General features: G+C 43.9%; 1 pseudogene; it reads left to right on the top strand.

Annotated features, from left to right (window-relative positions):
* The first annotated feature begins 9,384 nt into the window (after positions 1–9,384).
* On the top strand, positions 9,385–22,497 carry LOC138105144 (serine/threonine-protein kinase PAK 3-like; annotated as a pseudogene).
* The last annotated feature ends 3,159 nt before the right edge of the window (positions 22,498–25,656 follow it).

Genomic DNA, 25,656 nt, shown 5'->3' with positions numbered 1-25,656 from the left:
GCAGAGAAAAGCCTGGAAGGAAGAGCCCCTGTGATCCCTGCTCAGCCAAGGACAGCCTGACTGAGAGATTTGCTGAATTGTCAGTTCATTGTGTGGGGAGTTACAACATTGCTACGTAGCCCAGATGGATCTTAGGCACGTCCCACTAGACAAACAGGGCCTTGGCAAAAGACCATGGTCTGGTCTGTCCTCAAACCCGCAGGGCTGTGCCTGTCTTCCTGGATTAGGGTTGCACAGGATGGCACAGCGAGTATGGAGTCACAAATGGCACACCAAGCAGACGTGTGATTCATCACAGGCCAGCTGGGGTGCAAGCTCCATGCAATTGTGAAATACACTGCGCACTTGGAAGAGTGTGCCAGCTGTGCAGCTCTCCCAAAGGATTCCTTCCTGCATTCTGAAGGCCTGCTTACCTGTGGGACTGACCATATGAAGCTGAAAATCCTCTAGGCTAAGCACTACTGGTAAGAGCACTGCTGCCTTTTGCCAAGTGCTCGTTCCTTATGTAAATTAATAACAGGAACACTCTGCTCTTTGCCAGGAGAGTCTCTAGGCAGAAGATAGGTGGAACACAGCCTAGTATAGGGTCATCTATGGGTTAGATGCATGGAAAAGTGAATGGCACAGGTCTCTTGCAGCTTGTCTGATTGTTAGAAATTGGCCATACAAATCCCTCATCCCAAGACACACTGGAGGGCCTGGAAAGCATGAGGCCTCACAGAGCACCTATGGTGCAGTTTCTGGGTAAAAGGCGTTTCTACCTGATAGCATCTGCTGTGCTGCAGAAAAATCCAGGTATTAGTGCACTCTGGTTATTTGAAAGTGGATTGCATTTTGTGCACACTGTGTTTTCATAACCTGATAAGGTGTTAACATCACTATTGGCAGACCTGCATCCTCAGGAACAAGCAAACTATTCTAGCTCTTAAATATCCTTTTTCTCAGGAACATTCAGTAAGTGTATTTCCTGTTGGTTTAAGTTGCCAATGGCTACCTTAAAGCCTTCACAGGTTGTACCTGTGTTCTCCAACATCATCAAGTAGTGGACTGTAGAAATCTCTCTTTGTAGCACACTGTACTTTTCTGCTTCAAAAGGTGGCCTAGACACTAGTAATAGTGTACATCATTCTGTACATTCTGTGGGGTACAGCTGTTGGTCTTAGAAGATGCATATTCAGCACTAAATATCAAAAAAGAAAAAGCCAATGTTTGTTCACAAAAATCCTGAAAATTTTTAGGCATGTCAGACTAAGCTACATGGGTCTAACTTCTGCTATTAAAACATATTACAATCTCAAAATTAAATTTGAACCTACTTGGCCTTTCATGGTGTGTGTTGACAGGCAGGCAGCTGGGACAACGACAAACTCACAGCAAGAACTCAAAGAGTAAATTGAGGTAAAAATGTAAGGTTTGAAATGGCACAGTGTCACAGGTGTTTTGAATGATTTTTCTGGTAGTTTTCTTATGAACCTCAGTCGGGTTTGCATAATAGCTAAATTTTACATGATGAGTGTTGCCTTGCACATAATCTTCATGTAAATCACTTCAGTGAACCTCAAAACAATGTGTAAAATATCCATCCTGATTTGCATTTCACCTAAATCTAAAAACAATTTAGAGCAAGAGAGTAGAGAGAGTGTACTTGTAGTTCTACAAGTACACTTGTAGAACTCATCATTTTTTGCTCAGTGGTTGATTCCTGTATTATGATGCTTGTTTTAAAATACCATTCAATAACTTTCAGTCATCATTGTACGAAGACCATAGAAAGTTCCATATGAAAATGTTCCACTTCAAAGCTACTAAATTCTTGCAAGTTAATGAAATGTGGTAAGTCACAGTAATATAAATACTATTGATTCCTGTATTATTCTCTTGTTTTGCTGCAATGATTTTGAGTGTCTATCTGGATGACTTATTTTTTTGCCATTTCTTTTTTTTTCACGGGCCTGCTTCTTAGTTCTTGGTTCTCTGTTGCCCCTTGTTCTGTCGCTACCAGCCTTGGTAAAAATTCTCTCTCCATCTTTCTTACAAGACCCCTTCATATGTTAAAAGGCTGCAGTAAGTGTCCCTGGAGACTTCTCCAGGCTGAAATATTCCAACTCTCTCAGCCTTTCTTCAGAGGAGAGATATTTTAGTCCTCTCATCATTCCTGTTGCCCTACTCTGGAGTTGCTGCAACAGGTCCATGTCTTTCTTGTGCTTCAAGAAAGGAGCAGGATTCCAGAGCTGGACACAATATTTTAGGAGAAGCCTTACCAGAGCAAAGTAAGGGGATCCCTCTGGATAGCATCTCGTCCTTCTGGCATATCAAGTGTATTTGGACACTCCCTGCTGGGAGGATTTGGGCAGCATTTGTGATAGTAAGTTAACCAGTGCCCAGGCAAAGGAATATGATTACTTACTCTCAATAAACTGAGATGCTGGCTGGCACAATGCTGGCCTGTGCTAAGCAGAGCACTTCCAAGGACTTTGGAACATTCTTCTGGAGCTGGCACGTTCTTGGAAGCTGTTTGCGTGCAGCCAGCCTGCCTGGAGAATGAGTGAATTTATTAGCATAGGTGCAAGCATCTCCACATTGGTTGGCCTGAGTGCCTAGGAGTATCCCAGACATGCCTCATTTACTGGTATAGGTGTGGCAGCTCAGTGATTTGTAAGTTGGTGCCAAGAATAGCAGAGAACATGTAGGAAAGTATGTACTCACTGAGGTAAGTGGCCTAAATTCTGACCCTTACAATATTTTCCTTAGAATTCTACATTGTAAGAACCCATGGGTAATGAGATTGCTTCAGGTGTCTGTGAAGTTACATCTGAAATTTGGCTGTCCACCAGCCCAATACAGCTCTGTAAGCGGAGTTCATATCTAAACTGTAGTTTAGATCTATTTTTTTTCCTTCAGATGAAATATATACCTATAGAACACTTTAATGAAGTTTATTGGTAAATGAACATGGAATAAACTTCAGAACTTTCAGCAAAGTCACATTCTAGTACTTTCTGCGTGCAAACCAAGTCTTACCAGTGTCAGCCCTATGGAGTGCAGATAGCTTGCATGTAACTGAACCTTAATAGTGACTGCTAAAGTACCTTACGTTTTCAAAAATCATTTTTTGCTTTTTTGTTCAGATGACAGAACGTCCTGCCTCCTGTAAAGGACAATTAAACGTGGTGAAGTTCAGTGCATTGCTGGCTCAAATTGCTGGCTTTTAGAGGCAAGTATTGAAGGATGCATCTCAAGCAAGCAGAAGAGAAGAGGAACTGTGTTTTTCTCAGCGAAGGTGCTGGTGAGAGACGTGTGGAGGAGCAGTTCTGCTAATGGTGCTGTGCAGTCACTGGAAACACTGGTTTCATTTTGGGGTTGAGGGGTTAGTGGAAACAGATGGAAATACAGATTTCCCAGCATTGTCTGTTTACACTTCAGTGGCTGAGTGGATTTGTCTCTGGTCCTAATTTATGTTTACTCTGATCCTTTGGCCTGTGAAGAGATCCACTGATCCTACAGGAAAAAAAGAAGGGGATATAACATGGAATGAGCATCCCCTTGAAATGAAGGTCCCATCTCCATCAGAGCAGGTGTGGTGTCATATGCACAGTTTGTCACAAGGTGTCAGTGTCAAAGAGCAAGTTGGAGTGAAAAGCCTGGGAAGTTGATCTCCCAGTTCCCTATTCTAGGAATTCGTCAGGAAACAGTTGCTGCGTTGGCCCCTGGCGGAAACTGTTGCAGGATTGTTGGAGCTTGATGCCATCGTGCAGGTCAGAAGTCTTTTCAACCCTTTGCAGGGTGGCTTTCGTTTGGTTTGTGCATAAGACCCAGCAGAAAGCTGAGAACTTCCTAAGGCAAGGTGAGAGCAGGAAGCAGATAGGATTAGGAGCAGGAACAGATTCTGGCCTAGGAGGGAGGCTGTTGCCCTTTGGACATCTATTCTGGGTGGTACAGTATTCCACTAGGCAAAGGTAAATATCTCACATACAGCTTTCAGCTGACATGCAAAAGCACAGGCCTTCCAGGTTGTCACATGTAAAGAGCCCATTTTTTTAATCCAGGAGGATGATACAAGGGGTTTAAGACTGGCCTGGCTTGCTATGATCTGTTCCAGATTACACCTGTGAAAAACTTCCTTACAAAAACTGCTGTGTATAGCTGGCACAAGATGGCACAGCTTTTCCATCTCAGGCTGTGCTGCATGGGAATTAAGGGCAGGGGAGCCTGTGGGGCCATGGGAAACCCACTTTTATAATTATTTGATTAAAATGTCATTATTTTGGCCCATCCTCCCTGGGATTTCCAGGAACTTCACGAAGCAGCTGTTTTCCAGAGCGAAAAACATGTCAGGATAACTCATGGCTGCTACTGAAACATCGTTTTCCAGAACTGTAGTTAGGACATGGTCTCCTTGAGATTCTGTTAGATCCTCAGTAAAATGAAAAACTTTTCAAAAGGGTTACAAAGGAAGATTAGAAGTCCTAATTCTCTCTCTTCCAACACTGACTAAAGCTGAGTAACAAAACATGCGCTACTATAGATTAAAATTTCCTTCTATTTATAGCAAATCAGAACTAGACTCCTTGAACTGTGAGATATATTTATTTTCTAATTATCATTGTGTTATTTTCCAAGATGCTCTTGCTTTCTTGTGCTGTAAAGGCTCAACCTAGTGCATTTTTCTCCTAAGCACAGACTTGCATTTGCAGTTTGTTGTAGATTATATGTTTAAAAGCCATGTCATTCCTGTGTTGCTTCTAGCATTTTTTTAGGAGTAAAAACACCAAGAGATGCCTCTTCTTGGTCTTCTGCTTTCAAACAAAATCAAGGCATAAGTTATCCTGAAATCTTAAAAAATTACATTGGCTTGCTGACACCCACTTTTCTCATATATGTACAGTTTGCCAAACTAGTAGTCACATTATTGCCATGAGAATTCCCTCCCTGCTATCCAGAGCTGCTGTTCCAGCCCATATGGGCATACCCAAGCTCACTGCTTTGGGCACCAGCAGTGACAAAGCTGTTGAGAAACTGCCAGTGTGAAAGCCTTGGAAAGGTTTCTGCAATTTGTTCTGATTCAGATTCACCACCATGCAGCTTGAAGCTACTGGAATACAGGCAAGTCTGAATTTTCCCCTGCAAACCTGCAGAACTGTATGCTACGTTTGTAACTGTTGCTCCAGTGGTTTCCATTTCCCTTTTCAGAGCCTCTTGCAGAGCAGTGCAGTAAGAGCGACCCTCTGTAATTCTACAGAGTTCAGCCACACTTTGCCTGTATGTGAACACAGGTGATGAAGCCATTTTTGTGCTTATTTCCATAAGAAAGCACACTGTTCTCTCACCTCATTCTGTGGGTGGCAGCTGCTTCTGGTTTGTGGTCAATATTCTCAGGTGGATTGTGGGTGAGCAAGGAAAGCATCTAAAATCAGTCACGTGCAGGCTTGGAAGTGTTAGGTGTTTACACTTAGAAAAGCAAGAAAGAGTTCTGCAGCACATCCTCTCCTTTCTTTTGGTCTTCTAACCCTCTGACTATGGTTAAAAACAGTTATTTCTTCAAAATCCTGCCTGTCTCCTGTTAGGGAGCCCCAGCCTCACCTCACCTGGCATCTCTGGGAGAAGCTCATTGTTTTGTTGGATGAGCCAGGAATGGAGGCAGAGTCAATCATCTGTGCTAGTATTGTCATTACACTACCTGCTGTTACATTGGCCTCATGATTGTAAGGTGGCTTTTAGCTGGTGATTCATCCAAACTGAGTATTTGTCATGTGCCTGCTTAAAGTCTGAGATGGTCCAGATTGGGAACAAATTTTATGTCATACTTTGGCTGTTTGAACAGGGTCTGTGTAGGAGGGGTCAGTAGATGCCTGGAGGGACTGTGTGGAAATCCCATATTTTGAGCCTGCTGCTGATGCCATAAGGAAATAAAAACCACACATAGGATCATACAGATAAAAATGCAAATACAGTGCCTGTGTCTAATTTGGCTTCGTGTTGGGCCATCAAATTCCGTTGCATTTCTTGAAATTTTGTGCCTGAATTTCAATCCTACAGTGCTGTGCATCACTAATACTTTTACTCCTTCAATTTTACATATCCTCTTTTTTCAAATGAATATTTGTGTAGAACTTTCCCACACATGGAAAATGATGAAAATGGGGAGACGAGGTTGCTCTACAAGGAAGGCTAATACTTTTCATTTCCAGTCCCTTCTTCTCGTGCTTATGGAAGGTCCTTCCTGTTTAAGCGACATCCCTGGAGAGTGAGGCATTTTCAATCTAACTTGCTACTCTGTGCTGAAACTGACTTTCCTGCACGGAAAATCAAGAAGACAGGTAGAGCCACGGAGGCAACATCAAAGAATTGGAACAATTGCAGAGGGAAATTCCCATTCACAGCTTGTTAAGTCAGCTTTGCAGTGCTTCTGGATGTCTTTGTAAGGGAACAAGAGGAGAGCAAAGCAGTAAGCACTGAAGAACAGAACTGCTTGGGAAAGGAGAGGATTTTTTCCAGACACAAAGGAGTAATGGGACATCAGGCTGCAGTTTGCTAACAGGCTTCGCCAGCTGGGTCCTGGCCCGGCCGGGGCGCGCCCTGGGGCGGGCGGGCGCCAGGACCCCACCGGGACCCCCTCGCTGTCCTCCGCTGTCCGCGGTGCTGAAGCTCCGCGGGAAGGCGGAGGACGGGGAGCATCCGGCAAACAGAAAAGATTTTAGTCTTTGGCGTGCAGGGGAATGATGAAGAATTCCCTGCGTTGGCTTATAGTGAGGTGGTGGCCGCGGTAGGTCTGTGCAGGGTGGTGGTAAAACTTTGGTAGTCGGAAAGCCTCGTTGGCAGTGCTTGTAGCTGGGATATCGGTTCAACAAAGAGAAGCCTGGACGAGGAACCAGGGCAGAAGTCCAGCTTCGACGATGCAAAGAGTTTGGACTCAAGTGTATCCAAGGCTCCACCTGTGTCCTGGAAGCAAGTTCAAGTAATGGCAGTGTTGGGAGTCTCTCATATTACAACCTTTTATTTCCTGCAGCAATGAAATGGTTACATTCGCTGTCCACCCACCTTCACACACGCCCACACACACCACCCCAGAAAATAAAAAGAAGTATACTTTTCTTGTTTGAGAATAGTGCTTTTTTACAGTAAAAAGCAAGCTTTTTATGCCCTGTTTCAAACGGGTCACGTGGAGTCATTGCAGCAGAAGGTTTACTTGGAATCAGCAAGGAAATTAATGAGGCTGTTAGCTGGGTTTTGTAGGATCAACAGGAATGAGCTCTGTGTGTGCTTTGCAAGGTGGAAAACATGTGAGAGTAGGAATGCTTTGTGTTTAGAAACCTCAGCTCTTCGGGTCACTTTTAATGTGTATCCTTAACCATGTGTAGTCACTGGAAAGCAGGAGCATACACAGTTTATGGCCATGTTTAAGACAGTGATCCTCCCTGCCACAGAGTGGACGGCTGGGAGTAGCCTGCTGCTGGGCTGAGCATTAATGGGCTCACCAGCCCAATGCAGGTATGAGGTACTGCCCACTGTCTCTGGGAGTGGGTCAATCCTTGATATTACCCGGTGTCCATCTTCTGACCCTCTGCATTTCTGTGAGGAATTTACATCTTTTGTTTTTGTTGTTACTCTGGAATATTTACATGACTGTTTCTGACTCCACAGGTTCTTTCTTTGGGTTTTGTTGGGGCTTTTTCATTTGCTTATCTTGCTCGTTTTAGTTTGCTCCATTGACAGGAAATTTTTCTGAATAAAGCCAAGCCAAGGGCCCAGCCAAACCTCAGGTCACATTCAGCTGAACCTCAAAAGAGATGGCTATGATCTCCAGTTTCCCTCTTTGAGGGTTTGATCTCTTTTGATCATTAGTGACATTGTTTGGTTGATAATTAGGTTGATAATCAAGCTGAGTCTCCACTTACCTCTCTGTCTAGTGGGCTGCAGCAGGGTTTGGAGGCTTAATGGCAGCCCTCAAATCTGAATCTGGTATCACAGTATATCCAAACACCAGACTGTTTAATACCCTGACTAACTGGACCTCTAATATCACCACAGCCCAGCTTCTTCTTGATAATTTTTAGCCTCTTTAGCATTTTGTTAGCATCTGGTTTTGGGTGGGGATGGAGATACAATACAGAGCTGGATATAGGACACAGAGTTCAATGAACCTTTGGTCTAACCCAGTAGGGCTGTATTTTTGTTTTTAATATTCCAAGTCAGGTTGTCAGCTGATTTAGAGCACCTGAGACAGTTCTGAAAAGATAAGAATTCAAGATCCTAGTTTTGTTCAGTGACAGGTTTTACAAAAGCACACAGGTGCCTGAAGTCTAAATTCGTTTCTGCTCCTGTAAAATTTAATTGTGTTAGGAACTGAGGCAACAACAATGTCTGTTGTTACAGGTGCCTATTCTTTCACAATTTCCTCTAGCCTGTATGTTGGAGAGTGGCAGACTGGATGGGTATTTGGTGTAATTTGATGCAGTCTTTGATAAAAACAGACTTTCTGAAAACATGTAAAGTCTTCTACACATGGAAAAGTAAAGGGACAATATTAAAATACCTGCTGGTCTAGGTGTTGACAGAGTGAATGTTACCATGGATACCCCAGTCTGTTTACAGTACTAGTAACAAAAATAAATATTTTCAATTCACATTCTGCTTTTCAACTCAAAGGATCCCCAGGTGGTTTACAAATGACATGCAGGGATTGCTCTACATGGCACTGAACTGCAGTCACAGGAACTGTCCAATAACCTTTATTCGTGCTGCCTGGCAGTGTTATGATCCGGTTTAAACCCAGAAAAGCAAAGAAAGCTAAGTCTCTGTGCATAAACCAGAAAGAATTTAGGAGTTTCAAAATATTCCCAGAAACGAGATTAAAACCAAATGAGGTTAGATGTTGATGCCAAAAAATGGATGTATTTTATTTAATAGTAAAAGAGGCAAAGAGAAGGGAAGAGAAAATAAAGAAAGAAATGGAAAAAAGAAGTGTATATGGGGGGTGGGGGAACAGGGGCAGTGACAGGGGTTAGGTGGAAGCGTATCACCCATCCGAGGGTTCCAACAATGTCTCGTTGCTCCCCTCCATCTGCTCTGCTGGTGGTGAGGGTCTCCTGTCGCCACCGTGGCCACGCTGCCACACGCCACCACACCACACGCCAGAGAGTGCAGAATCCCGTGGATTAATGTACGCTGTGGGCCAGGTGGGAACGCCCACGTGCCTCCTCTTGCAGGGGCTGGCTTGACACACTGTCCCTTGCAACACTGAGGGTCTGTTGCCTCATCTCTGGTGCAGGGTCTGGGGACCCCTTTGGGGGGCCCCTGTGATGGGCCATGTCACCCCTTCTGCTGTGGATAAGCTTCTCCCCCTGGGTGAGGGCCCCTCAGCTGGGCTCCTCTGCACAGTGGAGGATGGGCGGTCACTGCGCCTCTCACCAGAGGCGTTTCCAACACGCACCCAAAGCCTCTCCTCCCTCCACCCTTTGGTGCAGGGGGTCTGTTCGAGCCTGGCAGCTGATAGCCCTGGGGCTGTGGTCTCCACCTTGGAGGCACTAAGCCTGTGCTCTGTGAATGTCCCCAGCTCTGAGTTGATGCTTTATCTTATCTTCATCATCGAGCGGTGTAAGGCCTCAGTCAGGGCCCCATTCAGGGTGTGGTAGTCTTCTCTGCAGCTTTTGTAACACAGTTTTAAAAGTCCTTCAAGAAAATGTTTAAGTCATAAATTGTAATATTTGAGTCTCTGACAGGCAGTCCTGAGTGAATCTGTATGGATTGTTTGGGAAAGCAGAATGTAAATGGCAGAACTGAAATATAGTCAAGACCAAAGTGTTGGAAGTGTTGTAGCTAATAGATGTTATTATTTCACGTGTCAGTCTTGAAAGGCTGAGAAACCTGGAAGACCAGGTCCTCTTTCCTGTGAAAAACAAACAAATAAAAAAGACAACAAAACTCTCCCCCCAGCAAAACAAAACAAATCAAAACAAAACAATGAAGAAAACATTTAAAAACAAAATGTCTGAAGTTTAACAAAGACAAGTGCTAGATTCCACTTCTGGCATGGGACAACCCTGGATGCATGGACAAATTGGGGAATGAGAGGCTGGAGAGAAGCACTGTGGAAAAGGACCTGGGGGTCTTGGTTGATGGCAAGTTAAATGTGAATCAGCAGTGCCCTGGCATCCACAAGGGCCAGCCGTGTCCTGGGGGGCATCAGGCACAACATCACCAGCCAGGCAAGGGAGGGGATTGTCCCACTGTGCTCTGCACTGGGGCAGCCTCACCTCGAGTGCTGGGGGCAGTTTGGGGCATCACAACATAAAACGGAGATGAAGTTATTAGAGAGCGTTTACCATTACATAAAATAGGGGATGAGAGGTATCACTAAGCATAGGCTGTCTGAGGTCCTCCAAGTCCTTTGCAAATGATTCTTAAGGGAGTTTGGAAGTGGTTCTTCACTACATAAAATAATGATTCTAATAAGAGCTACTATGCTGACTTTCTTTGAGCACAAGGCAATCCAGGGAGAGCCCAGCGCAGGAATCCTTAGTGCACTAATTCCTGATCCTTGTTTTTACAAAACTGAGCTCATTTCCCATTCAAACAGACATTTTCCACTCACATTTCACAGCTGTAGAGTAAGACATGACTTGAAATCACAGCAGCCTTCAAAATAGTACAGTTATTCCAAAGAGCACAGTAATTCCCAATAGTACAATTAATCAAGATCTGTAGATACAAAAATGCTGCTAGCAAGGATTTTCTTGCTGTTTTCTAAGTCCATGAGAGACTTTTCTCTCTCACAGAAGAGGTAGCAGGGAATGTAAACAATCAAACACCTGCAACCTTGAAAAGTCTTGTTTATGGTATAGTAGAAAAATATTTTGACAATGGATATTTTAGGATTTTAGCCAATCACCCCAAGGGGTGGCTGATCCTTTGTCCAATTAGACTATGAAGAAAAAAGTCTATAAAAGAGTTTGTAAAATAAATAAATCAGTCTTGCTGCACAATTCCTGCCTGCTGGATCTTTTCTCCTCCTCCTCCCTATGGCTTTGAGACACGGTGATATACCCTAGGGCCCAGGCCTGTGGTAATAAAGATCATCAACTGTGAAACATCCACTCAAAGGGCTTCAACAGCACCAGCATTCTGGGCCCTGCTCTTTTACTCTACTGAATTTTCAGGATAAAGGGCAAGTGACTCCATAGCTTTTATCCCTGTATACCATAGGAAGGTTTGAAAGAATCCTCACTATTTGAACTCCAATGCCTTTTAAGTAGTAATCATCAAAGGGGGAATTCTCTTTCCCTTTACTTGCTGTTCCTGCTTTCTGCAGGGCCATTGCCTGCCATGGAAACAGCTGTGGCTCTCCAGCCATTCTGGGCACGAAGCAGCTGACCAAAATGTTTGCAACTCATCTTACAAGGTAACATGGGATCTTGGTAAAGATCTGTGAGGCTGCAGATTTTGACTATCCTAAACCTGCTTTCTTTGGGCTTGACATCTACAGGGCATTCCAGGGGCAGTGGGCCAGGCTGCTACAGAGCTCCAACAGAACAAAACTGGAGCAGAATCCAGCTATCATGGATGTTCTCAAATGTTAAGGTTCCAAAGAACCAGTTAGCAATCAGAAACGTGGGGGGGTTATGTCAGGAGGTACATCTTGCTGCAAAAAAGGGAAGTCAGGCTCTGTACTCAGTCAAAGTTCAACACTGAAGTGGGAAAGAAGTGTGAGAAATGAGACAACTCTTAGTTAAAAATTAAAATAATTTATTGAAAACAGAAAAGTAAAAAATTACAAAAATTAGCAAAATATAAAAATTTGGGATCCTATGGCTCGGTAGATGGTATGCCCCAGGAGCACAGGGATTTTAGATCTTCTTGCTGAAACAGCACTGGACCTCAGGTATAGAAAAAGGGCTTACAGTGCTGGGCTGGCTTTTGGCTGGTCCAAAAGTAAAAAAAATTTCTAAAGGCTCCTTAATAGGAGTAGGCCTTCCCAGCACTGAACTCCACCTCAGCAAGGCTGGAGAGAAGGGGGCGTGTCTTTCTCTGGCTCCTTGTTTTATAGTGCCTTTGCTCCGCCCCAGTCTGCCCACAGCCCGCCCACAGCCCGCCCCTTCGGTTTAAGGTGATTGGTGCTTTCCCTTTGACAGATCATCTCTGTCCACCAATGGCTCATCGTTGTCAGATGGGTGGTATTAGCTGAGATAGGGTCATTAAAATTCAGGTTGCTATGGTACTTGCCTACAGGGTAATGGCTATGGGGGCTGGGCTGTTTGTTGGAACTGGGGTTTTGAAATCTGCCTTGGAGCCAAAGTACAAGTAAAAACACCAAAAAATACATCCGACACATCTTAAAACACTTGTAAAAGTATACAGTAAACACAGGAAGGATAACTCTTATGGTGTACAAGTGATTAATGGAACTTGGTTTTTGGTACCTGGGCTGATGGGTTAATTTTAACATTCAATTTAAAAATATTTAACTCAAAATTAATTAATTAAAGCACTTAATATGCAAAGACCAAGCACAAATAGGGATTTCATATATGACAAGAAGTAACCTGAAACCATTCCACCTTGTGGAATACTCCTGAAATTAATTCTGTTTCTCCTTTTGTCCCCTAAATGTCACTGAAAAGGTGACTTTCCTTTGTTGCTTGTTTTTAGGACTAGCAGAGATGGGAGAAGCATTCGTGTTCTTAGTTGGAAGCATTAGTGACCAAATGTTTACTTTTGTTTCTTCACGTCCTTTTTTCTTCTCAGTGTTCAGATTGGCGTACAGGGCATACTTGTTTGGTGTGTTGTACTTTTGGATCCTTTCAGAAATAGGTTATGGACTGTGAGGACCTTTTTTTTCATTAGTTTTCCAAAAAGATTATGTTGCTTGCCACACATAAATTTGCAAACCAACATGGAATGGCTGCTACTGTGACGTCAGCAGGAAGTTGCTAGGCCCTGCTGCTGTCAACGGAATGTTGGTGGTGCATGGACAGCCTGACTGTCCAGAGCACCTCTCTGACATTCTTGATCGAAAAGGGTACTCCTGATCCAAGGGTTCTCAGCTGACAGGCTGCCTCTTGGCACTGGGGGTGCCATTTTTTGCCTTTTCAGTGCACAGTCTGCAAAATTGCTGCGCAGAGTGGCTAAAATGTTCAAGCAAATCTCTGCTGCAGTTCGCCATGTTTTTCCATTGGCCTATTCTTTCTATACTTGCCCAGACAAAGTCTGGTTGGTGACTCACCTAGCCGGTAAGCAGAGGGTTTTTTCTAAGTGCATCCAATTTGGCTTTTGTATCAATGTGTTTTTATGCAATCCCTTAGTAACTGAGCTGATTTTGAAACAAAATGCTGTTGAGATACCAGGACTTTGGTAAAGCTCATGTCAACATCTCCAGCCAAAAAGGGGATGTCTGTCTCTCCATGGGGTTTGAGCAGCTTTTGCAATTGAACCTGAAGAGGTTCTTTTCCTGCATGGGTTGGCCTGTGGCAGTAGGGTCTGTAATTTCCTCAGTTTGATGGTTCAACAAAGATGACTTCCAAATGCAGATTGGCAGAGCTTCTGAGAAGTCTGTCTAAAGATCCTGCAGTTATCTCCAGAACTGAGGGAAAGCAACTTATTTTCTAAATTCTATGATTAAAAGATTTGATGGTCTGACATTACAATGACTAGAAAAACAATAGCCTAATGTACTGTGCTGTTTTCCTGCTTGCTATGTAAAAGAATTGTCGCTACTGGAGGGATAGTGACGATACTGGACGAAAAATGCTCTTTATTTGGGTTGACTCATTTTGTGGGATTCCACACAACAGGCAGTTTTCTGACAAGATCTGTTTTATTTTTCCCTGCCCGTTACAGGTGAAGTCGCACATGGATACAGAAAAGCCCGTGCTTCGGTGAGTCACAAAGTAACCTCTGACATTCCAAGCATTTCAGGATTTTGGAGCAAGCCATGAACTTTGCCCGCTGCAATAGGTGCCAGCCTTGTAGCCTGAAAGAAAGTCCATGTCAGTGTCTTTGCATTAGCAAAAAAGGGGTCCCTGGCTGTTTTGTAATTTTCTCTTGAAGAGCTTTTAAGCAGATGAAAGTCTGGTTTTGCAGACAGAAGGTTGCTTGCTGTTTGTTTTTAGCCATGGTGGAATATACGGTTCACAACAAATGCAGTGCTGTCTAATTAGCCCATTCTAATTTAGTTTTAGCAACTTAGAATCTCATTTCAATCCAAGTTTATGATTTCTCCTTAGTACAGCTAGAGAGATTGATGCATATAAATAAGATTGTAAATCATTTGTAACTCCCTGTCACTCACACTTCTCTCTGTTCACAGAGAGCAACACCAGAATCAGAAGCTGCTTGGGCTCCCTCTGTTTCTAAAGAACATGAGGAGGAAGAGGAAGACAACCAAGCTCCACCTGTTTTTGGACCAGAACCTGAACTTCCAGAATCAGTAAGGGCCAGCTTTTGTCAGCATTGTCTTTGATGTAATTCAGAGCTTCCTGTTTCTGATCAGGCTGCTGCCGGTCATTCATGGCTGAAAATTTGGAAGGCTGGTGTCTTACCGAGACAAAGTGCTTCCCCTACGGCCAGCCACTGTCACCTGGAAAATCAGCTCTTAATTTTCAAGTTTAGTCATAATTTTCCTGTCCTTCTGACAAGGGCCATGACTTTATCTTAGCATTGGATAAGAGGTAGTATTGTGTCTTTAAATGCTACCTGTGTAAGAGTGAGCTACTTTGTATCAGTGCGGGCTGCCTGTCATCAGCCCAGCCAATCATCCAAAGGTGCAGTTCCCAGCCTTGCAGGATACCTATGGAAACTGTCCTGTGGAGGTAGATAAATGAACAGCTTAGACTATGCCCATAATTTTTACATGACCAAAGCTTGGTGAGAAGAATCCTGCATAGCCCTGCCATATGTCAAGAGAAGGTTGGCCTCTGTATGGCTGGAACATGGTTCCTAATGGCCACTTCTTAAAGCTTGAAATACTGATGAGAAATATCTCTGCTAGCCACATTTCTGACACACACTGATTTCTTATCACAGATCTACACATCCTCTGGAATAGTAGCTGGCACCTCATCGGTATCTTCTGTGAGAGACATTCCCACACCTGAGAACTCCAGCACCAGCAGTTTGTCTAGCAGCACCTACCAGGAGCAAAAGAGGATAGAGGAGGAAAGTCTAGAGAAACTGAGTAGGTCTTCTGCAGTTTTTGTCTGATAGAGCAGTGTTAATATTCATAGACAACGAACACTTGCCTTGGTATCTGTTCTTTCCCTCTATCTGTCTCCTCTGAATGTTTCTCCCTTTTCCTGGTTTCCTGTCAAGGTAACTCTTCAGAGGACTGTAGAAAACCAGTCATTTTGCAGGCCATCTGTGCTACGGAGCTGCCTGTCTTGTTGCTGTGGTTGTTGTTGTTACCAAAGTGACTACAGCTCACAGCCCCAAAAAGTGGGGCTGCATTTCTGATCTGCTGGACGGTGTTATCTCCATTTTGAAGTGATCTTTCATTTTGTTCTTTTCAGGGAGCATTGTGACTATGGGAGACCCCGTCACAAAATACATTGGATTGGAAAAGATTGCCAAAGGGTAAGTCCGACCACAGCACCTTCTCCAGAACCACAGGCTAGGTATTTTGCTGGTGTAAGATCAAGTGTGAAGTCAGGCAAGCTCCAAACGTGTTCAGACACTGGGTTTAGATCCTTCTGTCTCTCAGTACTGATTGGTATTTATAACTGTGATCAGAAGGTGTCATCAAAGAACTTCATACAGTCAGTGTCTTGCCTTCAGCAAGGAGCAGGACCTGGAAGATCTCCTGTCCCTCCAGTGCCTGGCACCTCTTTACCTATTTTCTTAGGAGAAATAATTTTTTCTCAAAGTAATGGGGCCCTAGGTAGGTTCAAATAAGAGATCTGAGAACAGAGCAATAAGAGTTCTGAGGGCTCAGCAAGGCAACATGGAAAAAGAGTGAACGATGTTACTTTCCAGTTTTTGCAGACACGTTCCATGCCCCACTCCTGCCCCCGCTTAGGTTTTGAACTAAAGTGAATCCAGTCTGTATATCTGAGATTTGTACCAGCCCTTCATGTTGCACCTAAGTTTTCTTTTGGACACCCTGCATGGCAGAGGGCTGGTGGGCTGCTGTGCTCTTGGCTGAAGAGTAGGTGATGCCAGGTGTTTCATAAACACTCCAGGCAGCAGAGACCTGTCTGGGCAGGCTTTCACTTGTAGGAAGGAACTAAATGGCTTCTCCTTTCTTTGCTGCTGGTTTGTTTCCAGAGGTTTCGGAACGGTCTATACAGCAACTGATGCTGCCACAGGAGGAGAGGTAAGTGTCAATAATCCCAGATTTTGCAGCTCTTGAGTAGTTTCCCCTCTGGTGTGAGCTGTGGCTGGAGCATTGGGTCTCCAGGAGATCTTTCCTGTAAAGGCTGTTCCTCCAAAGCGCAGACTAGCATCAGCCTGCCCAATCCATTTGGGACAGCTCTTTGGGGCTACATCTTAAGGTTTCTGAAAGCTCATTTCTGGCTGACAGTGAATACATCTGATTCTTCCTGGTAGCTTCTCATCCTGATGCAGTGCTACGCTTTGTAACTGTGCTTAGAGGTCTACAAGGGAGCCAGGGCATATCCATAAAATGTCATGGAGTGGATTGTTTATTTTTAAACCCAGGAAAGAACTGCAAATTTAAACTGTTCAAGAATGTTCTTTAGAGTTGCAAAATCAAAATTCAACAAGCTAGGAAGTGGTAGGATTGTGGTTTTGGGGGATAACTTTAATGATCCTTTTAGGATGGCATTTTACCCGTGATGTCTGTCTGTATTTGCTTTGTTATGCCTTCAAGAAGAGCAACAGTTGCATTTGAAAGAATTCTCAAACACCATAGAATTCCTAAAGGATTCCCAGATATTTTGTAATATTTTCACAGGAACAAAACTGCTTTGTGCTTGAAAACCATGTGTGAATGGTAATAGTGGTGATAAACTAAGGCCACCAAAGAATTTAGGTGCAGAGAGCGTTGTTAGAGCTTTGGGGTTGATATTTTTAGCAAGCTGACAAGGCAAAATGTCTATGGCCATGTGTCCTAACTAGCACCTGAGCTACCAGAGACATGGTCTGTCGTAACGTCAATGGCTAAGCTGTGATGGGTAATCACAAGGCAGTTTGGCATAGTTGGGCTCCATTACTCCAGAAACACTCACTCCATATTCATTCTGATCTCATTCCAGAAACGCTCACTCTGTGTTCATTCTGACCTCGTGCAACAGGCTTCTCAGGTTAATGGTTTTCAATGTCATTTTAGGTGGCCGTAAAGCAAGTCAGTCTCAGAAAACAGCCCCAAAAGGAACTAATTGTCAATGAACTTCTGGTTGTAAGGAACAATAAGCACCCCAATATTGTTAACTATTTAGACAGGTAAGTAGTTCTGGTATTGTCACATGAATATTTGTTCATGTACTGCAAGACAAAGGTTAATAAAACCCCTTTGGTCACTCCTGGAGAACTGAGCTTTTTACTTTTATTTATCTATTTGTATACAATATATGGGAGGAGAGTGCATTTTGTTTGCATTAATCTTTTCTGGCATGCATTGTTGGAAGCCTGTTTTGAAACACCTGGGTCAGCCCTATCTGACTAAAACAACAGCCTCTAAGTTCATTACCTCCATGTGGTTTTGTTGGTTCAGCTTGGTTCAGGTTTTTCTTAAGTTGAACCTATTTTCTGTGTTTTATGATAAGTGCTGATAACTCATCATAGAAATTATTTCCCTGCATTTTTCACTTTCTTGCTCTAAGACATCTCAGTTTTCATGGATGGGCCTTTCTCATTTTCACTGCACAGATTGCAAGTAGTGTTTCACCTAGGAAGAATGCCTCTTCCTTTTATTCTCTGTTCATTTACAAGTGCCCTGGAAACAGGAATAAATTGTAGTGTTTTTCCTAAGGTAATTTAGCTATACACATTCATCTCCATGACACGGTTTCCTTCTTTCAGCTACCTTGTTGGGGATAAACTCTGGATAATTATGGAATACATGGATGGAGGAACTCTAAGCAGTGTCATTAAAGAAGTCCATATGGATGAAGGAGAGATGGCAGCCATCTGCCGAGAGGTAAGGGATGCCACTGGTTCTTCTGATTGTTTGGGCAGGCTGGTACTTCTGGATAGGTGGTAAGAATAGGAGTGATTTCATGTTCAGAGCTTTGTTTCTGTGTTGCTTTGATGATATGGAGAAGCAGGAATGTCTTAGGTGGAGGGCCTACCAGTACAACTGTTGTGGTAGTCTCTTTTTTAAAAAATTTTATTTACTTTTCTCAGCTTCTCCTCTTTGAGCATTTGCCTGGAACCTGTCTGTATGGCACTCCTTGCCTGTAAAAGCAAACATGCTGGTAGCAGACTTTTAAAATAACAGCAAACAATTGTTTGTCACCTGGACGGAGAGAGCCCATGCCCCGCAGCAGCAGTCATTCTGTGTGTTTGCAAGGGACAGGCTGTAACAACAATTGCCATTTCTCTTTCAAGAGGTAGTGTGTCTTCACCTAAAAAGATACTGCTCTGCTACTGATGAAGCAACACATGTGCGTGGTGTTGTCAAAAATATGTCTTTACAACATAATGTTCTGCCACTACTCACCTTTCAGCTAGAACTGAAGTCCTTTTGAGCAATTTCATTTCTTGGGTGATGAAATTGGGTCATTAATTTTTACCCTCCTGCTTGTTTTTTATTTATCAGTGTCTGCAAGCACTAAATTCCCTTCATTCCAACCTTGTGATTCATAGAGATATAAAAAGTGAAAACATTCTTCTGGGAATGGATGGATCTGTCAAACTAGGTAGGTATTCTTGGTCAGGCACAGCATTTCTGGGATGTGGGGTGTGGAGCTGCTTAAGACTGACCACCAGTTCCCCAAGAGCAGTGCCTGTGGAAGTGCACAGACCACTGCTGCAAGCTAAGAGTACAGCTGCAATGTGCAGAGAGGTCTTGAGAGAAACAAGGTGTCAAGAGTGGCATTGGTTTTTGTGTGACCCTTCCAGAGGGGAGGAAGTGAGATCTAAAGCTTCAAGTGAATAAAAGCCACTGAGTGAAATGTGGAGGTTTCTATAAGTGACCAATTCTATATTTCCTCAGTTACCACCCTGAGGAAACAGAGCACAGCTGCTTGTCCAGCTAGATTCAACACCACATTCTCAGAGGGGGAAATGCTTTGGCTTAGTTTCTTAATTCAAGCTGGCTTTAACAACACTGGGTTTCCTCCTCAGCTGATTTTGGCCTTTGTGCTCAGATGACTTCTGAGCAGAGCCGACAGAGTTCGATAGTTGGGACAGCTCACTGGATGGCACCAGAATATGTGAATAAGGATACATATGGGACCAAAGTTGATATTTGGTCCCTTGGCATTGTGGCGATAGAAATGCTGCAAGGAGAACCTCCTTACTCTAAGGAAATTCCTCTCAAGGTAAGGTGCAAATACTAGCAGATGCCACTGTCTCTCTAATCTGTCCCTTGTTTTGTCTCCCATGAGACAAAATCCCATTCACCTCAGCTTGGACTAGTTCAGCCAAGGCCCATCTACCAAAAGCTGTCCTTGGAGCACATCAGTATCTGGTGTAGCTTTGGCTACATCAGTGGGAGAACCTCAGAAGAGGAGTGGCATGTTCCAGTTAAAAAATGTCCCATTTTGGCCTTCAGTGGTGCTTCAAATTTCTCATGCACTTTTTGAACTCTTTGAGCTGTGTCTCAGAAGGACAAGAAATTTTCAGTGGCAAGTTTCTCCAGCTGGGGAATTTGGAAGAAAAGCATTTCAACCATGCATGCAGGCGCAGAAGCCTTTTCAGTCTTGCACCAGTGCCAGCTACTTACCTGAGCCTTTCAGGAAGTGCCTCTGGTTCTAGGAATGCCTTAATTATTCATTACCAAATCCTTTTCTAAAAGTATGTTTTAGCACAGAGATTAGCTTCATTAATGCATTTATTTGAGTATCAAAATTAGCAGAGAGTTACCATAGAGATGAAATTATTCCTTTTTCTGATTAGATGATTAAAAGTTTTTCTTTGACCATGGAAGTGAAGCTGATTGGGAATTTGGAGTCTGATGAAAGACAGAGTTGCAAGTGGCTCCTGTCTGCCTGAGTAGACATTTTCATCATAAAATATTTGTGCATGTAACTAAATGTGTCTGATTGGGTTCCTTCCATATGTTTCTGTTCCTTTAAGCAAGGTATAAGTGGATGCATTTCCTTTTTGACATCCTGGTTACCATTTTTATCAGGAAGACAGCAAAAAATTTGACAACCTTTTTTTTTAATGGAAGCTGTACTTTAGAGACCAGTGAGCACTGCAGAGATGAATTGTATGTAACAATGCTTGGAAATAATGCAGTTAGACCAAATTCACTCTTTAAAAGAGCCTGCAAAGCCTGTAAAGTCAATCCTCAGAGTAGCAAAATGTGCTTTTGGCTCATATAGTTCCTACTAACTTGGTCAGCCCATGAAATTAGCTGTCAAGGCAAGATCAAGGCATGTCAGAATAGCTGTGGCTGCTATTTTGTGGGGTCTTTTTGCTGGTGCAGAAAAATCATCTCTAACCCTCTGCCGGGGAAGAAAGTGCCACTGAAGGCTGGAGCTTAAAAAATATGGTCTATGTGAACAGTTATGAAAGAAACAGGTGGAGTCTCGTGCTTCCTTTTCCTCTAGGCCCTGGATCTCATAGCTAAGAGAGGGATACCGAAGCTGGAGAATGCTGAGCAACTGTCTGCTGTGTTCCAGGACTTTCTGAACTGCTGCTTGCAGACCGATGAGGATACTCGATGGTCTGCTGAGCAACTTCTGCAGGTACAATGCGAAGCAGCTGCAAGTGAAACAGCTGTCCAATGGATTGGTTTTCTTGTCAGCTAAACTCAAAGGCATCAGAGGACCTTCCCCTCACATTAATGTCCAGTCTGGGTGCTTTTCAAGTGAAAACTGAGTAGAATCATAGAAAAGTTTGGGTTGGAACAGTCTTTTAAAGGTCACATAGTCCAACTTCCCCATTATGAGCAGGGACATCTGGAAGCAGATCAGGTTACTCTGAGCCTGACCTGACCTTGAATGTTTCCAGAGATGGGGCACCTAGGACCTCTCTGGATAACCTGCTGCAGTGTTTCTCCACTCTCTTCATGAACAGTTTCTTCTTAAGACTTAATCTGAATGGATCCTCTTTTGATTTGAAAGCATTTCCTTTTTTTAACAGACCCTATTAAAAAAATGCATCTCCATCTTTCTTAGAACCCCCTTGGAGTATTCAAAGACCTCAATAAGGTCTCCCTGGGGCCTTCTCCAGGCTGACCAATCCCAAGTCTTGCAGCCTTTCCTCGTAGGAGAAGTGTTCTGTCCTCTGATCATTTCTGTGGCCCTGTTTTGTATTTTGGTAGCATGTTCAGTTTTCCCTGGTGGCAAAAGAACTGCAGTAGGATGATCCCAGGTGTGGAGGCCTGAAATGGCGCTGGTGGTGAAGGAACCCAATGAAACCATCCCAGCCAAGTGATCCAAGATCTGGCTGTGGGAAGGAGGGAGTTGTTGGGGGGCTCCCTGTGAGCAGAGGGGCCTTAGCTTGTCCCTCCTACCCTACTCTTGGAGGTTTCTGACACCAAGACACACTTTTAGAGGTTTCTGCCACCAAAACAGGGACAGCTGAGTGGGACTTGTCACAGCCCTTTTTGCTGCCTGGCACAGTTGAGCAGACGAGAACTGCTACAGGGTTGCTGCCAGGTTTTGTGGCAGACTGGGAGCTGCAGAATGTGCCACTTGGCTGTCCCTGCTGTGAAGGTGCCAGCATACACAGGAGGTGCAGGGGATGCAAAGGTAGACCCTGTTCTCCCTGCAAGCCAGAACTGAGTCCATCAGTGCTCCACTACTTGTTTCCCTGCTCTTGTCTTGGTGCTGAAAACCTCAGTGGTTTTCAGATCAACACATGGGCCCAGATCCTACTGGGATAAACATTTCTTAGCTGTCTTTGAGTTTCTTGAAGAACAGCTTATGCTCCTCATCTTTTTTGACAACTAAAATAACCCATGTCTACGAGAAAGAGGACCCCTAAGTCAGTATTTTGTGTTTCCTGAAAGAGGAAAATTCCTGGACTTCAAGCAGCATTCCCAGAGTCTTGGCAGGGCAAATATTGCATCAAGCTGGAGACACCTTGATAAACAGATTAATAGAATTATGGGCCAAGTATTCCAGGTACTGGACATGGGATAGGAATGTACTGGACATGAAGACAAAGGTGCAGATAGTTTCCTCAGACTTATTTCTACGTCTTTCTAGTATCTCGAGGAATAGTGCTGGAACTCATGGGGAAATTAGTTTGGAAAGTCATGGTTAATTTGTTTTCTTTTCCTTTGGACAGCATCCATTTTTACTCTCAGCCAAGCCTCTCTCCAGCCTCACCCCTCTGATCATTGCAGCCAGACAGTTGAGGGAGGACAGGAGACATGACAGTGATGGAATTTCTTTATCCAGCGCCAGCAGTGGGTGGCACTCAGAATAAAAACTGTTCAAAACCTCAGTTGGAAGATACCTTTCCTTCTCATCCTGTGATTAAGATGTACATTCACTTTTAATTGTCACTCATTTCTTAAAGATGGAAAGTCCTATTTATGGAGGGTTTTTGTATGGTTTGGGATTGGAGAAGGGTCTCTTTCATTCCTAAACTCCAGACAACACTGCCTATGGAACATAGCTCACTGGATGGTTTTTGCCCAGTCATGGTACTCCTAGATGGGGAAGAAAGCACATTTGCATTTCCAACCAGATGCACATGAAGAGTGGGGCACACAAAATATCATGTGGAGATATAGGCTTTCAGCTGTAGCTCTGGAGGGTTTCAGATCTCAACCACTGGATTTGTACAACTGATCTCTTTGCCTGGATGAGAGTCTTACTCAAATGAAAAAGCAACAAGATCAGTCAGTACACTCTGAAAGGGCCCATCTGAGGCAAAGCTGTCAATGGAAATATGAGGTGAGAGCAGGCCCAGCCACAGCTGGTGCTGAGCCCCAGCAGAGCCCTGGCAGAGCACAGAGCAGCCTCAGCATTCTCAGCCTGGAAGAAGGAGCTTGTAGCAGCAAGCAGCAGCAGACCAGCCCTGGATGCTTGCATCTTCCTGAGACCAGACTATTCATGCCATATCAGAGCCAAACTGGCAGTGGGGTGCTCCTGAGGGGAATGGTGGCCATGTAATGAACTGCACAGCCTGGTGCGATTGGCCACCTTGAGTCTGTGCAGGCATAGAGAAGTGCTGAAGAGAGCAGAGTGCTGATGTCACTGCTGAGGAGGCTGCTCTCCTGGAAGTCTGGCAGCTAAATATTAATTAACCATCCCTGATTTCCTGGAAAGCACAACAGGCCTGGTTTTTCAGATGGCTGCTGAGGTGAGCAGCTCTGGTTTCCTGAACAGGGGATCCCCAGGGGAAGCTGAGAGAGCTGCCAGGAGTGTGCAGCTGGCATGACAGTGGCTGATGGGACCTGGATGTTTTAGGAGCAATGGTGGCCGGGTGTCCATTCCCCCGGCCCCATAAGAAGCTCCTGGGGACCACCAGCATCCAGGGAAGGAAAACTGGCTGTGGCACATCAGATCATGCAGAAGAGCATGCAGGAAGGGCACTGAAGCTCTGCCAGCTTGTCCACGGGGCAGTAGTACCCGATGGGGAGTAAACCATGGCCTCTCTAAGCTCTGTGCCCACCACGACTGACGCAGCTGTCCAGAGAGAGCTCCAGTGGGATCCTGCTGCCACCCGGGTGTCAGCTGCAGGCTGTGCCCCGCTCTCAGGTCAGTCCGAGATGGCAGCAGTGAGCACAGCTGTGGGAGGTGAGCCAAGGGACTCCTCTGCTTGCTGCCAGAGCTGCGGGAGGAGGTGAGTAGTTATACACTATATTATCTATACACTTATCTGTTTATCTGACCACTTAGTGCAGTATAAATTAGAGGGTTTTTCTTCCAAGCTCTGTGTCCACAGCCCATCCTTGTGGCCAAATCCAAATTCTTTCTCAACTGTTCAGTGCTTGGAAAGTTGGCATGGGCTGATTCATGTTTGTGCTGGATGGTGTAATTGCCTGGGCTGTTGAGAGATTTCAAGCTTGTTGTTTTCCTTTAGTTCTTCTCCTTTCTGAAAAGAAGGGAAAATTAATAAAGACTTTGATTTCCAGGTTGTTGGCAGCCAAAAGAGGAGCTGCCATCCACCGAGGAAAGAAAACAGGGAGATAGGTCAAAGAATGCCCCTCATTTCTCTGCAGGATGTTTGAGACATATGACATATGTTTGTTCCTCTTTCTGCTAGGAACTTGCTGCTTTTGACTTAAAACAGATTTAAACTTCCAAAGCCACCTGAGGGATGCTGATGGCAGTTGGAGGATCACCCCTCCCAGCTCAAACATCCTATCAAAACCTCAATCTTCAGAAGGAAACTTTGGCATACCCACAGTGGGCAACAATGCATAAAGATCAGAATAATGCTGCTGGGTTTAACAGCATTTATGGAATTAAAGAAATTAAGAATGAAGGTTTGTTTTCTCTAACTGCCAGGGTGTTTGGCACAACAAGAGGAAGGAGCATCACCTGTGGGAGGAGGAAGGGTGTCTCCCCAAGATTAAAGCTTAATTTTTGGTTTTACTAGGGGTAAGAAAAAGTTTGATAGGGAAACTCATGAGATTGCTTTTCTACTTGGTTTATTAACAAGGGTTATTGATTAGTAAATGTAAGAGTTTAGGGGGTTATGTTTGGTCTTTTTGCCTTTATTAAATCTTGAAATTAAAAAATGTCACACCCAAACTAGACAGAAATTCAGAAAAGTAGAACTGACCAATTGAGTTAGAAATAAAGGAATTAAAATGCCTGGGTTGTTTTCTTACTTCCAGGATGACTGCCACAATGAGAGGAAGGAACACTTCTGTGAGAAGCCATCACCTGCAGGACAAGGAAGAGTCTTTTGCCAAGACCTAAAGAAGAATTTTGGGGCTAACAGGGCTTAGAGATGGAATAGGGAAATTAATGAGCTTTACTATCTGTTTTTGTCATAAATTTATAGTCATGTGCCACATTCCAGATGTCACCTGCCCCAAGTAACAATGAACAAAGCCCTGGGGAGTTAAAGGCTGGACACCTGGAATCCAGAATTTATAGCCCTCCAAGGACATGTTGAAGTAACCAGAAGATAAAGAAGACACTAACAAAGATGATTCAACATGTACTGGAGACTCCCTGTCTGGGAGAAAAGATAATAAAAAAGGCTAAGAGATGTGGACTAATTAGCATGAGAAGTGAGAAATCAATAACCAATAGAAGATAGAATAATAATTGATGCAAAAAAATATGTAATTTAGAACCAATGGGCAGTAATTTCTTTGCTAAAAATGTATAAATAAGTGAAAAGTTTTGAAAGTCGTGTGCATCTAGGTGGAGCACCTCAGCCTGGAATAAACTAATGCCTACTCCCTAATACTACAAAAACAGAGTTAGATAGTTTCATTTATCCAGACGTTTTTGGCAACATACTGGCAAGCCTCTGAGAATCTGCAGCAAAACTCCAGAAACTGTCAATGAGTAAGAGCAGGAGAGACTGTGGAAACAGGACAAGAGGCATTCAGCAGGAATGATGGCAAACTGAGCAACATGCACACGCACACACAAACCAGACTGGCAGACTCCTCCT

This window comes from Aphelocoma coerulescens, chromosome 2, assembly GCF_041296385.1.
Source record: "Aphelocoma coerulescens isolate FSJ_1873_10779 chromosome 2, UR_Acoe_1.0, whole genome shotgun sequence".
Lineage (NCBI taxonomy): Eukaryota > Metazoa > Chordata > Aves > Passeriformes > Corvidae > Aphelocoma > Aphelocoma coerulescens.
The sequence above is the reverse complement of the archived record's forward strand: the minus strand, read 5'-3'. Positions and strand labels throughout refer to the sequence as shown.